Consider the following 13637-nt stretch of genomic DNA (forward strand, 5'->3'; position numbering starts at 1 on the left):
ATGACCACCATTTCCTTTGAACCTAGGCTTCTACTTCTTTAGACGAGGGCCATAAACCTGTGAACTGGCCAATAAGCCCTCGTTCTGCAAGGTTTAGAGCCTCTTTGCAGGGTTCTTCAATCGGCAGAGCAACTGTGGGGATGGATGCAATTTTTTTCACAAATTTCTGTTGGTTTTCAGTTTCTGACCTTTTATTGCATGCTGCAACCAAATCCCATAATGTGGCTAGCTCAAGTGGAAAGGGAGTTTCCTTTTCGCGACCCCCTCCTGGGGTCATGGCTCTAGAACTTCGTGTAGTCTCGAGGTTGGTTGTGTCTCTTTGCGCACTCCCGGGCTTCATCCTACCAGTCGAAGGCTGCACCAGGCTCCCGCTATCTGGTTCCTCTCGCGCACGCTGCTCCAGGCTTCCGCTCCCGCTCCGCTCTCAGTAATTTATAATTAAACCCATAAAATGATGATAAATTTTGATTCAGGAGTCAGATCAGGATTAAATTTATATCGTCTGAAAACCCTTGATGAGTTGGATGGTTTCATCCAAATTTTATTCTACCAATTTTGGGAAGGAAGAAAATTCTTGTAACATAGTTTCCATGAGGAAAGCATGGAGGTTGGTTTAGTTGAAAGTAAGTCTTCTCATTTAGTCAGGATTAATCTAAGGGGGTTGGAGGAAGCATTACATTAATTGATTGATTTTTAAACTACTTAATCGTTGTTTCAAGGATTGTTTCTAGTTCTACTATGATTTATCCTTCTTCATAAATATCTAGTAAAATAGTTTGGATTGGTATCTTATGAGTGATTACCTTCTTTAAGCATGAAACATGGAAGACTATATGCACATGTGAAGATGGACGCAAATTTTGTAATTCATAGTTCCAATCCTCTACAAAACCTTATAGGGGCCATAATACTTTGGTGTTAATTTATTTTTCCTCTTTTTTCCTTGAGGGACATCTATTTATATGGTTGTAGTCTCAAAATTACCCAGTTTTCCACTTCAATTCCCTTTCATTATGATGTTAACTGTTGGAATCTTGACAATATTAAGGGGGGGTTGAATCAGTATTGTGATAAATGGATCCTCTATTTTATATTTTTACCTTTTCTTTCAATTAATTGATTATTCAATGTTTACCAACAACTCAATATATCAATAGAAGTTAACACATGTATAAATCATGAACAACATATAGAAAATTAAGGCACATAAACATCACAATTAAATCATGAGAATATTAATGAGAAACACATCAAAACATATACAATGGATGTTAAGTGGAAACCCTTCTTATTATGAGATATCGTGTTTACATCATCATCCACTAGCCACCACCAATGTGCAAGCCTCGAAATGTGATGTGTGTGAGCAACCACTCGCTCCAAGCCACTACCTGATTGAAGCCACCACTTCCAATTATACACAGGCCTTAACTTACTGCAAGCCCCAACTTACTGTAGGCCCCAGCCTCCAATATTTTCTCAGGCCACCACCAGAGGGAAGCGACTTGTCCTAATTTCTCAGGACACAACCCGAAGGAAGCCACCACTTTCCCACTAAAGGCCCCAACCTTTGAAACATTGTGGACTGCATTTCATACATTTTCATACTAGTCCCACTATACTCTAATCAAACATCTGTAGGCCATGTTTCATCTATTGTCAAACTAAACCAAAATAATATTCTGTTCTCAATTGAATACAATCTGAACTAACTCAACTCTCTATGCAACACAACTATAACTCCAACTTTATAATGTAATATGCATATCATCAAGCTACCAAACCCTAGCAACACCTGAAACTATGACCAATAAACTAGACAACAACATGCATCCCTCATTATCTCAACCACATATCACAACACACAGCCATACAAATGATACCAGCAACTTTCCAACAAAGACATGACAATACAGGGCTTGTGATAGCATTATATCTTACTCAAACTCTTTATTTCAATACATCTCTCTCTCTCTTAACTCAACAACAACTCCATAGTCCACTCATCGTGCAACCTACAACAACAACATATGCATGGCAATATACATGAGAAGTTTTCACAAAAAAATTCTTAACCTCAAGTAGCATACATACATCTCTATCATCATAATAGAAACATATACATTGCATTATGCAATTCATCCATCTAGCACCAACAAATCTACAAATGCATTGTTAGCATACTTTAGGACCACACTCTTCCTTTGATCTCTAATCTTTGTTACAGGAACATTACAATAGAAAAAAGGAACACTCACTCCTACTCTCCATACACAACAATCGTTACTATGATCAATCATTAACAGTCTCATCACACATAGATCCATGCATGCAAGTGACCTTTTTAGTCGCTTTCCATTCTATCAAAATGTACTAAGCCACAAGTGCAATCATTGAACTTAAAATCAAGGTGAGTCTAACGTACACAATATTCAAATCACTCACTGACCAACCCTTAATCGATCCATTGTATTGTTATTTAAACTCATTTATTGATAGCTTAATTGGACGAAATCAATGTCATAATTATCAACCCAATTAAAGTTATGACTAGATCATTGGAGCATTATGGACTATATCACTGTGATTAATTTGGGCTTGATCAATCCATTAATCACACTCCATTATGTTGGTGACCAAATTCAATGTAATCATTGCATTCCATTACTTCTTTGGACCGAATCATAAACATTAAACTCTCTTCTCATCATGACCAATTTAATAGAGACGTTGATGACTCAATCAAAAACCTTGATCACAACTATTACCTTGGGCAATTTCACTAGTTTAGAATGATTTTTTCATTTTCTTCACCTACAGGTAGTGCCATGGGAATATAATGGCACGACTAGGCATATTACCATGAGTACACAAAGGGAAGATTGTTGTAGTGTGGTGATGTCCTTGGGAGACTATGGAAAGTCTACGAGAGTCTCTATAAACTTGGTAAACTTAAAACTCCTCTACCCATATCTATAACTGCTACAACAAGCCATGTTCAAACACCATGCCAAGCACCTGTAGACATCTAGAAAACACATCTTTGTCAAGAATCAAATCATCATGCAATATCTCCTTCAATTGATTGACATCGATTCCCATCTATCAAACTCCATGGTTGACATCAATTCCAACACCATGTTGTCAACAATATTCCCCTCTGGCATTGATGGAAACCTACAACCACTTCACCAATCTGATCTTCACTCAACTCTGGTTGGCTTGTATCACTCTCCCCCTTTAACGTCAATGGGAAATGGTGGCCAATCCTCACTAAATCACCATTTCACATTAATCTGTTGATACCAATTGTTTTGTTGATGAAACATTATTATCTACAACATTCCTGCAAGATAAACATTATAACCAAGGAAAATTTGCTACCTCCTACAACCAATGTACATCAATGACAAAAAGTTTAACAATGGCCTTCTTCTTATTGAAAAATTTCCCCATTAACATGTATTGGGGATGCAATTAACTCATCATAGTTGTTCAATTTGTTACTGCCTTTTCCTCCTTGCCACATGCAAGAGGCTACTCCTCATGGACCAAGGACTCACAACAACCCATGAACAAATAATGAAGATGATAGTATAGTAATCCATAATGAGAGTACAGGCCTATATCAATGCACACAAGAGTGATTTACATGGCTGATTGAAATGACTCACTATAATGCATGCCAAAACACATTACTCTCTCCTATGCATGGTTGAAATAAGGGTTATTCAACCAACAAACAAAAATGATGAAAAAGTAGATATAGGGATTATTTACATGCCTTTTCACTCATAATTACAATATGGATATGCTACAAAATAAGTTAGTGAAAGCAAGGTGAAAGAATTGCAACCTTTGAAGCCCCAATTTTCATGCATAACTCCCTCTGAGCTCATTTACTTTCTAAATTGCATGTTTATCCTGTGGACCCAATTATGCATGAAGGTTCTTGATCATACCATGTTTTTGCTGATACAACCCATACTCGTGTCTTCTCATGTTGCTTCCATGAGCTACCATACACACCACCTAAGACCATACAGACCTCACATGCACTAATGCAATCTTTTGTGAATACATTTGAGAATAATAGACTGCATGGGAGACTAGTTCTCCTACTTTGATTATTGTTGCTCCTTCTTCTTCCACACTTTGGTAGGTTGTTTGTCGATCTGCATATTCTCCTTTGGTTTTCTTTTAGGCCTACTCTGGATTTGTTGCTCCTTTTTCCTGTTTTTCCTTGAGAAACTAAACAACCTGCAATATCTAACCATGTGACCAAGGTTTTCATAGGTACAACACATCACATAACTAAGATATGAGGAAAGGGGGTCATATCTTCTACTATTCATGTTATATATCTACTTTTAATTAATCATGCTTCTGCTCCATGCATGATATCTACAATCAACCTCCTTTTTCCCAAAAAAGTTACATGAAAAACAATATCCATAAAATCTATTAGTGTAACAGATGGTTGTTTCTATCCTTGGGTACCCATAATACTGCATTCTTTGTTGATTAGATCTATACATTATGCTCCTACAGCTGGTTGCAACATGTCCAAAGTATGATAGATGTATCACTCGATCTCCATAATTCCAAGCTTGTCTCTAAAGTATACAAACTTCGCACGGGATAGAGGCTTCGTCAAAATATCTACAATCTACTCATTAGTGGAGACATACTAGAGCTTCATTGCTCCCTTTTGCACCATGTCACAGATGAAGTGGTACTTGAGCTCGATGTGCTTCAACCCATCATGGAACACTGGATTCTCTGTCTGCTTCACACAACTTTGATTATCACAATATATCACAGTCGGCTCGAGCACATGATCAAACAGTCTCACGAGTAACAATTGAAGCCACTATGCTTCACAAATCGCCAATCTAGTTGCAATATATTCTGTTTCGGAAGTTCTTAGTGCAATAGATTTTTGCTTCCTGCTCATCCACGAAATCATAACAAATCCCAAACTAAAGCAACATCTTGATGAACTCTTTCTGGCTTCAACACTCTCTTCCCAATCTAAATTTTGCAGTTGTACTATATTGTTAAATCTCAAATCATAATTATCTTTTCCATGACTAATTGTATCATGTTATTACTCCAACCCATGTCAAGCAACATTCATTTGTTCATAAAATGCATCAACTTACTTTCATTGGATTAATCATCACAGCTACTTTCCTGTCACCCTGACTAAGTGCTTCCTCTCACACTAAAGCATATCTAGCTGTGGTAATTTAGGCTACTCCCTCTACCACTATTTCCTTTCATCTATCTAGCATGTGAAAGTCAATCCATCATCTTGAACTAAAAGGGATACTCCCTCTAAAGCTAAAATAAGACTCTCTAATTGCTCCCTCTTCCACAACTTCTCCTTTTGATACATGCATATTTCACTTTTATCAAAGGCAGATCATATAATATTAGGACTCACCAATCTAAGAATATCAAGCCTAATGTGAATTTGTGTGATTGTACAAAAACTTTCTCCAATCATGAGACTTATGTAGTTAAAACACGAGAGGCAACTCTATGTATTTCTTCCTTCTAAAATACTTTATTGAGGAAAGAAATTTCTACAACAACCTAATGCAATTTTCAAAACAATAATATTAGAAGTGTACCTCATAACTTGGGGGGAACAATTTTTCATGGTCCTCTCCCTCTTTCTACGAGAACCTTATCAAATCTTGCTTCTATGCTCCCATCTACTACATGTTAGATCTTATAGATCTATTTTGGAAGTTATCACTTAATTCTCGTTAGCACAATCCAGGTATACTTCAAGCTTATTGATCTTCCTGGTCCCTCTAAGCTCGAATCTCATCTAGCACCATATCTCTCGATACAAACCATGATTCTGGGAAAGTCCTCTTGTCACATGTTTTGCTTTGTTCTTCCACTTCTTCCATTTGTTGCCAAAACCTTGGCAGCCTTTACTTTTTACTTATGATCTTCATTAGGAAGCCATGTAAGAACAATTACAACCAAGCAAAGGATATAAAGACAAGAGGATAGCCAAAAACAATAGTAATAATCAGAATAAGAGAGATGTAAATACTTATCTTATGAGGATTATGGGAAAATGTCAGCTCCCTCTTAATCGTAGCCTACTTGCAATAATCGTGCAACTTTATCATCCTCGTTCTCATCATCAACATTATGCCATACCCTCCACTAGGGTTTCTTCTTTCAGCAGAAACCTATATCTAGGTTCAACTCTAGAGTTTTCTTCTCAAACCCTAGCGTTTTATTATTCTTCATATCAATCTAAGATTTACACACCCTAATTTTGCAAAACTTATTTTACACCAACAAACTTTGCAATGTGTATATCCAGAAACATAGTCTCACTCCATAACATACGTGATCACATAGTCATTTTGACATTTTCAAACTCAAAGCTTTCTTATTTAAATCTCCTTGTAGTTGGATAGGGTTTCCAAAACCCTCTATATCCAATTTCATATCCCAATGTTGACAATTTCATCAAAGATTATTCTTGATCTCTTCAAACCAAGTAATTCGGCTTCTTCACAATCATCGTTGCAACATCAATAACTTGTCTTAGAAGACTTGGTCAAGTATAAATTTTCCTTTTATATCGAAATGTTTAATAGAGTTCCAATGCTTAAACAATCAAGGATATTTTAGTCAAGATTAGGAGACATGCTCATGGCACATTGCTTCAGTAATTTTAGTATCCATAAAAATTGATTTTTCCCTTTTCATAAGAACACTTATAGGTATGTACATGACTTATTTTGGTCTTTGGACTAGAAGAGAAACTCGACCTTATATCCAAGATATGATTTCATCAAATGACAATGATATTTTCATTGATAAGATCCATACATGACATCAACAATGTTCTCCCTCTAAGTATACCTGTCTGATTTCTCATACTACTAGATACCTCTTATTACCAATGGAATCAAATACATCATGGTTTCTCCAAGAATCCTTTCAAGATTAGATCATAGTTTTGAAAACAAACTTGATGTACATCAAGCATATTGACAAAGATATTTGGAAAACATTTTCTTTTACTGGTGTTTCAATAATAAACCTTTCAAACGAAAACATTGTAGGTGATGATACATACCTCTTGTTCTATGAAATAAATGATTTTACAAATCTTCTTTTATATATCATTATTTTCTAGTCAACGCACTTGCATTTGAATATCTCATTATTGTATGGAAACAATCTTCTAAAAGAGATACCTTAAACTTATTTTGATTGTTATCTTCAAGAAATTAAGGAACTTGACTATTTCAATCTGAAGATGACTTGGTCAATTATGTTCTTCTTCAAGGGCTTGTTCAACAAAGATCAAACTTATTGGTCATTGTGCATGTTATACTTTTGTATTGAGACTTAGATATCTGTTACAACATGTTAACTTCAAGGAATTTTATTTGCATACAAATCCATTTTGATGTCTTCGAGAAAATATGCTTATATTTCTATGCTTGTACCATTGTGTGGCCTTTGTTCTTAAACTCATTCTTGACTTTCTTGTCTGAGATGGTTCTTACACAAACAACTCTTGATATGATGACAAACAATTTATTGAATGATCCATATAACAATCTATTTTGTCTCTGTTATTCTTCAACCTATTACAATAGACCATTAATCCTGAGCTCTTTAATCTTTTTGCAACAAGATGAGGCAATCTTGGCTTTTGAAGCAAATGTCTAATATTGCCTTGTCAATTTTCGGACCTCTGTAATTTTTCTAAGGTAACTTTGTTTTGAGATTTTTTATCTTCGACCTTTGGCAATTACCTTTGAGGCATATTCATCCCATTCTAACAGATTATGGGGTTTGGATTTTCTTTTCTTCAAAACCTATAGTCTTAGGGTCTTTAACAACAGAACTTTAGCCTATTTAGACTAGGCTCTAGAACCTTCTCGACTTAATAATGTGTCTTCCTTGTCTTATTGAAATGGACTAAGGCTCAACTCCAGCTCAGACTTCTTCATAACAGAGAAATCTTGGCATATATATGTGGTGATCCTTGTAAACTAGGGTTCCTTTTCTCTACAACATGCCCTTATTCAATCTTAGATGGGTTACAAGTATGATAATTTGGCTTACCTAAGGATATTTGTCTTTCTGAAAAATTAAATAGGGCTTCGACCCTTACAACCCTTGCTCAAAAACATGACATATACTTCATTTGTTAAGAGAACATGAATACGGGGCAGATTAAATATTTTTGTCCTTTTTACAAACTGGATGAGTTTGCTAATGATAGATTAAAAACTGCTTCTTTTAGGGTTTCTCTTTCACCCAAGCTCTGATACCAAGTTGAAAATTAGGGCATCCTCTAAACTAATAATTACTGCTTATGATTTTTACATTAGGTTTGTAGAAATTATGATGTAGATTTGCAAGTGCTTATGAAATTTTAATCAAAATAAAAAGACACAAACCTACTCTACTACTTTGCGGAAATCAATTCACAATTTAGAACATCAATCACAAACATGTAATGATAAATAATACACATGCACACAGTATTTTTCCAGGGGAAAGCAATTTGCTAAAAAAACCCTTTGCCTGCTTGCATTAATCTGATGAATAGAGATGTATTACAATTGCTTTTCTTCACTAAGCACAACATGCAAGTGAATAACCTATTTATCTACTCACTGGGAAGCTCTGACCCAAACTTAGTAAAGTTTTTCCTCTGCTTGAGCCCCTATTTCTTTGGACAATTCCCAAGGTTGGTCATCAGACTGCATGCAACCCCTGTACACTCAAGACTAGTCTACAACTGATGTTACACTACCTTGGAATCTTTACCCTAGCTAGGGAACTCGAATTCTCTGCATGCACTAGCTATTTTGGGTTGATTGATCAGTTAACTGGATGATCACTAAGTTTGGTTGAAGTCCCACTGCACAACTGACCTTCGACTATTTCCTCCAACAGTTAGAACTAGTTTAAATGAAAACAACTTGAAATAATTTACCTTGATTGCTACAAATTAGCGATCACACATGTTTAATTAAAATCTAACTCCTCCAACTCAAATTTACTGAGCTAACTAGGTGACAAAAGCCATGTCACCTAAGTGAACTTATCCAAGTTTTCTGTTGATGTGGAAATTCGAATTTTCTCAATTTAACCAAGGCAAAATCAAATTGAGAATTTCTTGCATTTTTCAACACTCCCTCTCAGTAAGAAAGGGATTATCAACCACACCTATCTTGCACAAACTCAAACTTCACTCTTGGCAAAGCCTTTGTCAAAATTTCAGCATATTGTTCCTTTTTTAGAATGTATTGTAGCAACACTATCTGCCTCTGCGCATAGTCTCGTAAATGGTGATATCAGATATCGATATGCTTGGATCGATCGTGAAATATGGGTTTCTTAGAGAGCTTGATCAAAACTATGATTATCATAGTAGATCACAGTTGGATCCATCATCTAACCAAATAGTCCCACAAGTATCTTTCTCATCCAGATCGCCTCACGTGCGACTTAACTTACAGCGATGTTTTTTGCTTCTTTCAAACTGAGTGCCACAGATCTTTACTTCTTGTTGTACCTAGAAACCACTGTAGAACCAACACTGAAAATTCCACCTGATGTACTCTTTTGGTCTGATGGACTCCCCGCCCAATCTGCATCTATGAAGCCACACAACTTCACACCCTCTGTTTTTCTATACCATAGTCCAAACTGGGTAGTGCCTCTGAGGTACCGTAAAACATGCTTAGCTGCCTCCCAAAATAATTTGGTTGGCCAAATGCATAGCAAATATTTGGTCGTGTGTTCACAAGATACATCAGTGAACCCATTAGTTGTCGATAAATGGTAGCATCCACTTCCTCACCTAAAGTGGCATCCTCCTTCTGTTGGTCGCTAGAGGTGTCTCCATGGGTTTGTAACTCTCCATACGGAATCTCTACAATATCTCATTTGCATACTTGCCTTGAGATACAAACATTTCCCCATCGCCTTGCCATACTTCCAACCCGAGGAAGTAGTGCATGAGACTCATGTCCTTCATTTCAAATTCTCTTGCAAGGTTCTCCTTGCAAGATCTGATCAGCTGCTCATCACTAGTTAAAATAGAATCATCGACATATAAGATAATAATTAATTTACCTTCTACCAAGATGTGATAGAGGTTTGCATCCGCTTCACTTTTGGTGAAGCCCAAACCAGTGAGATAGCTATCGATCCCGGTGTACCAAGCACGAGGTGTGTGTATGAGACCGTACAACGCTCGATTGAGTCTACACACATGAGACTCTCAATCAAATGTCTCAAAACCTTCTGGTTTCTTGATGTACACCTCCTCTTCAATAACCCCATTGAGAAATGATGTTTTTACATCCATCTAGTGAATCTTCCACCCCATCTGCGCAACCAGAGCAAGAATTTCTCTAATGAATGAGTACCTTGCTACAGGAGCAAAGGTCTCATCATAGTTAATTCCATCAACTTGAGAGTACCCACTGGCCACAAATATGGCCTTATACTTCTCTATGCTTCTGTCTATTGCATGCTTAACTTTGAAGATCCATCTCGAACCTGTTAGGGTCCTATAATCTAGGAATCAATATGCTTATCTTACTATTTCATTTTGGGGTTACTTTGTAAAGTCTAGCCTATGAAATCACTAGGTGTCATAGTCTAAAGGGTCTGTATGTATAAGGAGTCATATGAGTAAAGGTCATTGTAAATTTATGTGTTGTAAAGGGGGTATTTGAACCCAAAATCAAATTTGTGAGAGTCTAAAATCCATGTGGAGGCATAAATTTCAAATTTTTCAAGTTTTCCTCATTCTTACTCCATTGTAATCCGAGCTTTGAGAATGATTAAGAGGTTGCATAGGTCTAAGGGAGGTGTTTGAAGCTAAGGTGAAAGAGGGTGTTGTGCATTTGCTGCGCAAACCACCATTACTACGCAATTGTTGCGTACAAATATCAGAATCCCACGGATTGTTAGGTGATAAGGAAGGATTGAATATATTTGTTGCTGAGATCTAATGCCCACGTTGCTTTGGAGTGACCTTCAATGCAATTCTTTTCTTTGATATGCTTTGCAATATTGCGGATAGATTATAGTTGGTGGTTCATAACCCATTTGCTTTCAAATATAATTTCCCATTGGTACAATATTTGATTACATAGCTAGTTGGATCAACATGAATCCAAGCCTCTCACTGGACGAGAAATGGTGGTTACAATTTATGCGTCACTTTCGAGGGAAGATCAATTTTGGTTGTGACTCTATACAATACGAAATTGAGTGTCACTGAAGAATATTTGCACTCGAACAACAATCGATATGTTTCACTTCAATTTACTCAGCAAGGATTTGGGAACAACGAAATGTATTCTCAATTACCTTCATGTACAAACTCAAATTTGAGTAATTGTTCTAATGTACAAACATGTGGACAAAGCAAAATTGAGACATGTTGTCCTTGGGAAGTGAATGAGGAAAAAAGTCAAGAAAATGAATGGAAGTAAAGATCATGCAGCTTCTGTTGTTGATGGTTGTCAATATCAAGCAAGGACAATGGATAAATTGATGGATGGTATTAGGCTTGAAGGTTCCATAAACCATTATCTGAATTGTACAAATGCAAAATCTTATGAGAAGGGTGGAATTAGGTGGCGTAGAGCTTATCAAAGGGAGTTGGATTCTATTGTTGTTGTAAAGTCTGCATAACATTTGCAAAATTGTGATCTTCCTCCCCGCAGTCAGTGTGGCATGGGAGTGCACCTTTTAAAAGCAGTGACAAATTTAAAGAGATGGACATGTCTAAATCCAAAGATGCATATTTTTCAACTTCTGTTGGCAGGTTAAAATCTCCATATCTAGAAGAGAAGGGCTTTGCTACTTTATGGCCATTCACCCTCAACTTCAGAAGCCACCGAATCACAAGTTGCACATAAATCATCCTCAGCTGATTACCAAGAGAGAATCATTAGAATGTGAACAAAATTCCATGATAAATTGGCAAACTATAGTGGCACATCCATTCAATTTCCACTGTTTTAAACTCATACAACTCCTCCATATCCTGGGTTTCCATACAATTTTCAGTTCCTTTTGAGTCTTAGAGAGTTTATAAACATGCTCATTTTTTCATTTTTGAAGTTTTGCCTATATGCTCTGTTTTGCTCCATGTTGCTGAAGTTTGAACCTGTGTAACTAAGAGCTTGTTATGTAAAGTTCCATGATGCCATGTTTTGATGAAAGTGTGGACGTTTTGGAAGGTTTGAAGTGTGTTGGGTGATATAAGGTGAACGTAAATGGTTGTTGGTCACTCATAATCATTTTGGAGCAGTGGAATTCAATACAAGTTCAAATTTCAACTTTTGTTGCGCAAATTGAGAACAACCATTTTGGAGGTCTGCAAGCATGGAGGGAAAGCACATCTACACAGTCAGTGTTTCACATAACCATCTGCAACCATATCAACCATGAAGGTCTGCTACACTCTGCTACAAATTTGTTGTGAAACTTATTGTTTTGGTCATCATTTTCAAAAGAGGTTTTTGACCAAATGGAAAAGAATTTCGAAAAACTGAAAGATTTTTTTCCAAGTACGGGCCAAAGAACAAAAATCTCCTTCAGTTCCTGCACAAGTGTTATGGTGATATGCAATGCTCTTGGAGGCCTATTTTTCAAAGAATAATATTCTATATTTTCTGTAGAAATTTCTGTTTTCCCACCCCGGTTTTCAGTTTCGCCTTATTTCTCCCATGTAGTTAAATGCCCTTTCCTATAACCATACATTTAACAGGCTGAAAAAAATAAATATTGCTGAAAACACAAATTTTGGAAATTTTTACAGAATGCTGGAAATTGCAGAAATAAAAATCAACAGTACTAAACAGCCATTAAAACACATTTAAACACTGATATTTTTGGTCAACTTGACCCTGGAAAAACCCCCTACAACTCTTGGGGAAAACCAGTTTGAGAGCTCTTCTTTATTTCTGAAAATGCCTTTTTTACAGAGAGAAAATTTTCAGCAAAACAGAATTTTTCCAGCAAGCAAACTTATATGTTTTCAGCCAACAGACAATCTGAAAATGTGTTGTACGAGCTGTACGGACTGTACGGACTGTATGGACGTACGGATGTATGGACCGTACGGACGGTCGTACGGTCGTACGGACAGACCTCGAAAACTGTGCAGAAAGTCGCCTCCTCGATATTCGTGTTGAAAATCAATTTTTCACTGTTTGCTCACAAAAATCTGCCTTTTTCTGCTTGTTCTTTATGCTGTTCGGATTTGCTGAAGTGCTGCCTTGGTATGTGTGCCAAACTGCTGCCTCTTTCTCCTCCTTGTCCAGAAATCTCTCTTGCTCTCCTTCTCCCAATCTGCTCATGAAAGAATGAATGATCTTTTCCTCATTTTCTTCCCTTAACCCAACCCTAAATGACTTTTGGGTGATACCTAAATCCAATGGCTGAAATAGATTTAGATCAATGGCTGAGATTAAATGCTCATTTAAATCTCACTTTCTATTTTTTAATTCACCCCACTTTAATAAAGACCCACTTAGTCATTTATTTCCAAAGTCACTTTTCCTTTCTAATTTTTCATTGACTTTATAAAAGTCACTTTAAAA

The 13637-nt window shown here is 36.6% G+C and overlaps 1 pseudogene; it reads left to right on the forward strand.

The window, feature by feature from the left end:
* The first annotated feature begins 11191 nt into the window (after positions 1-11191).
* LOC149207634 (uncharacterized) lies at positions 11192-11991 on the forward strand (annotated as a pseudogene).
* Positions 11992-13637: the final 1646 nt, after the last annotated feature.

Source organism: Pinus tabuliformis, chromosome 1_2 (assembly GCF_031772625.1).
Source record: "Pinus tabuliformis cultivar Carrire ecotype Pingquan chromosome 1_2, CPIR1, whole genome shotgun sequence".
NCBI lineage: Eukaryota > Viridiplantae > Streptophyta > Pinopsida > Pinales > Pinaceae > Pinus > Pinus tabuliformis.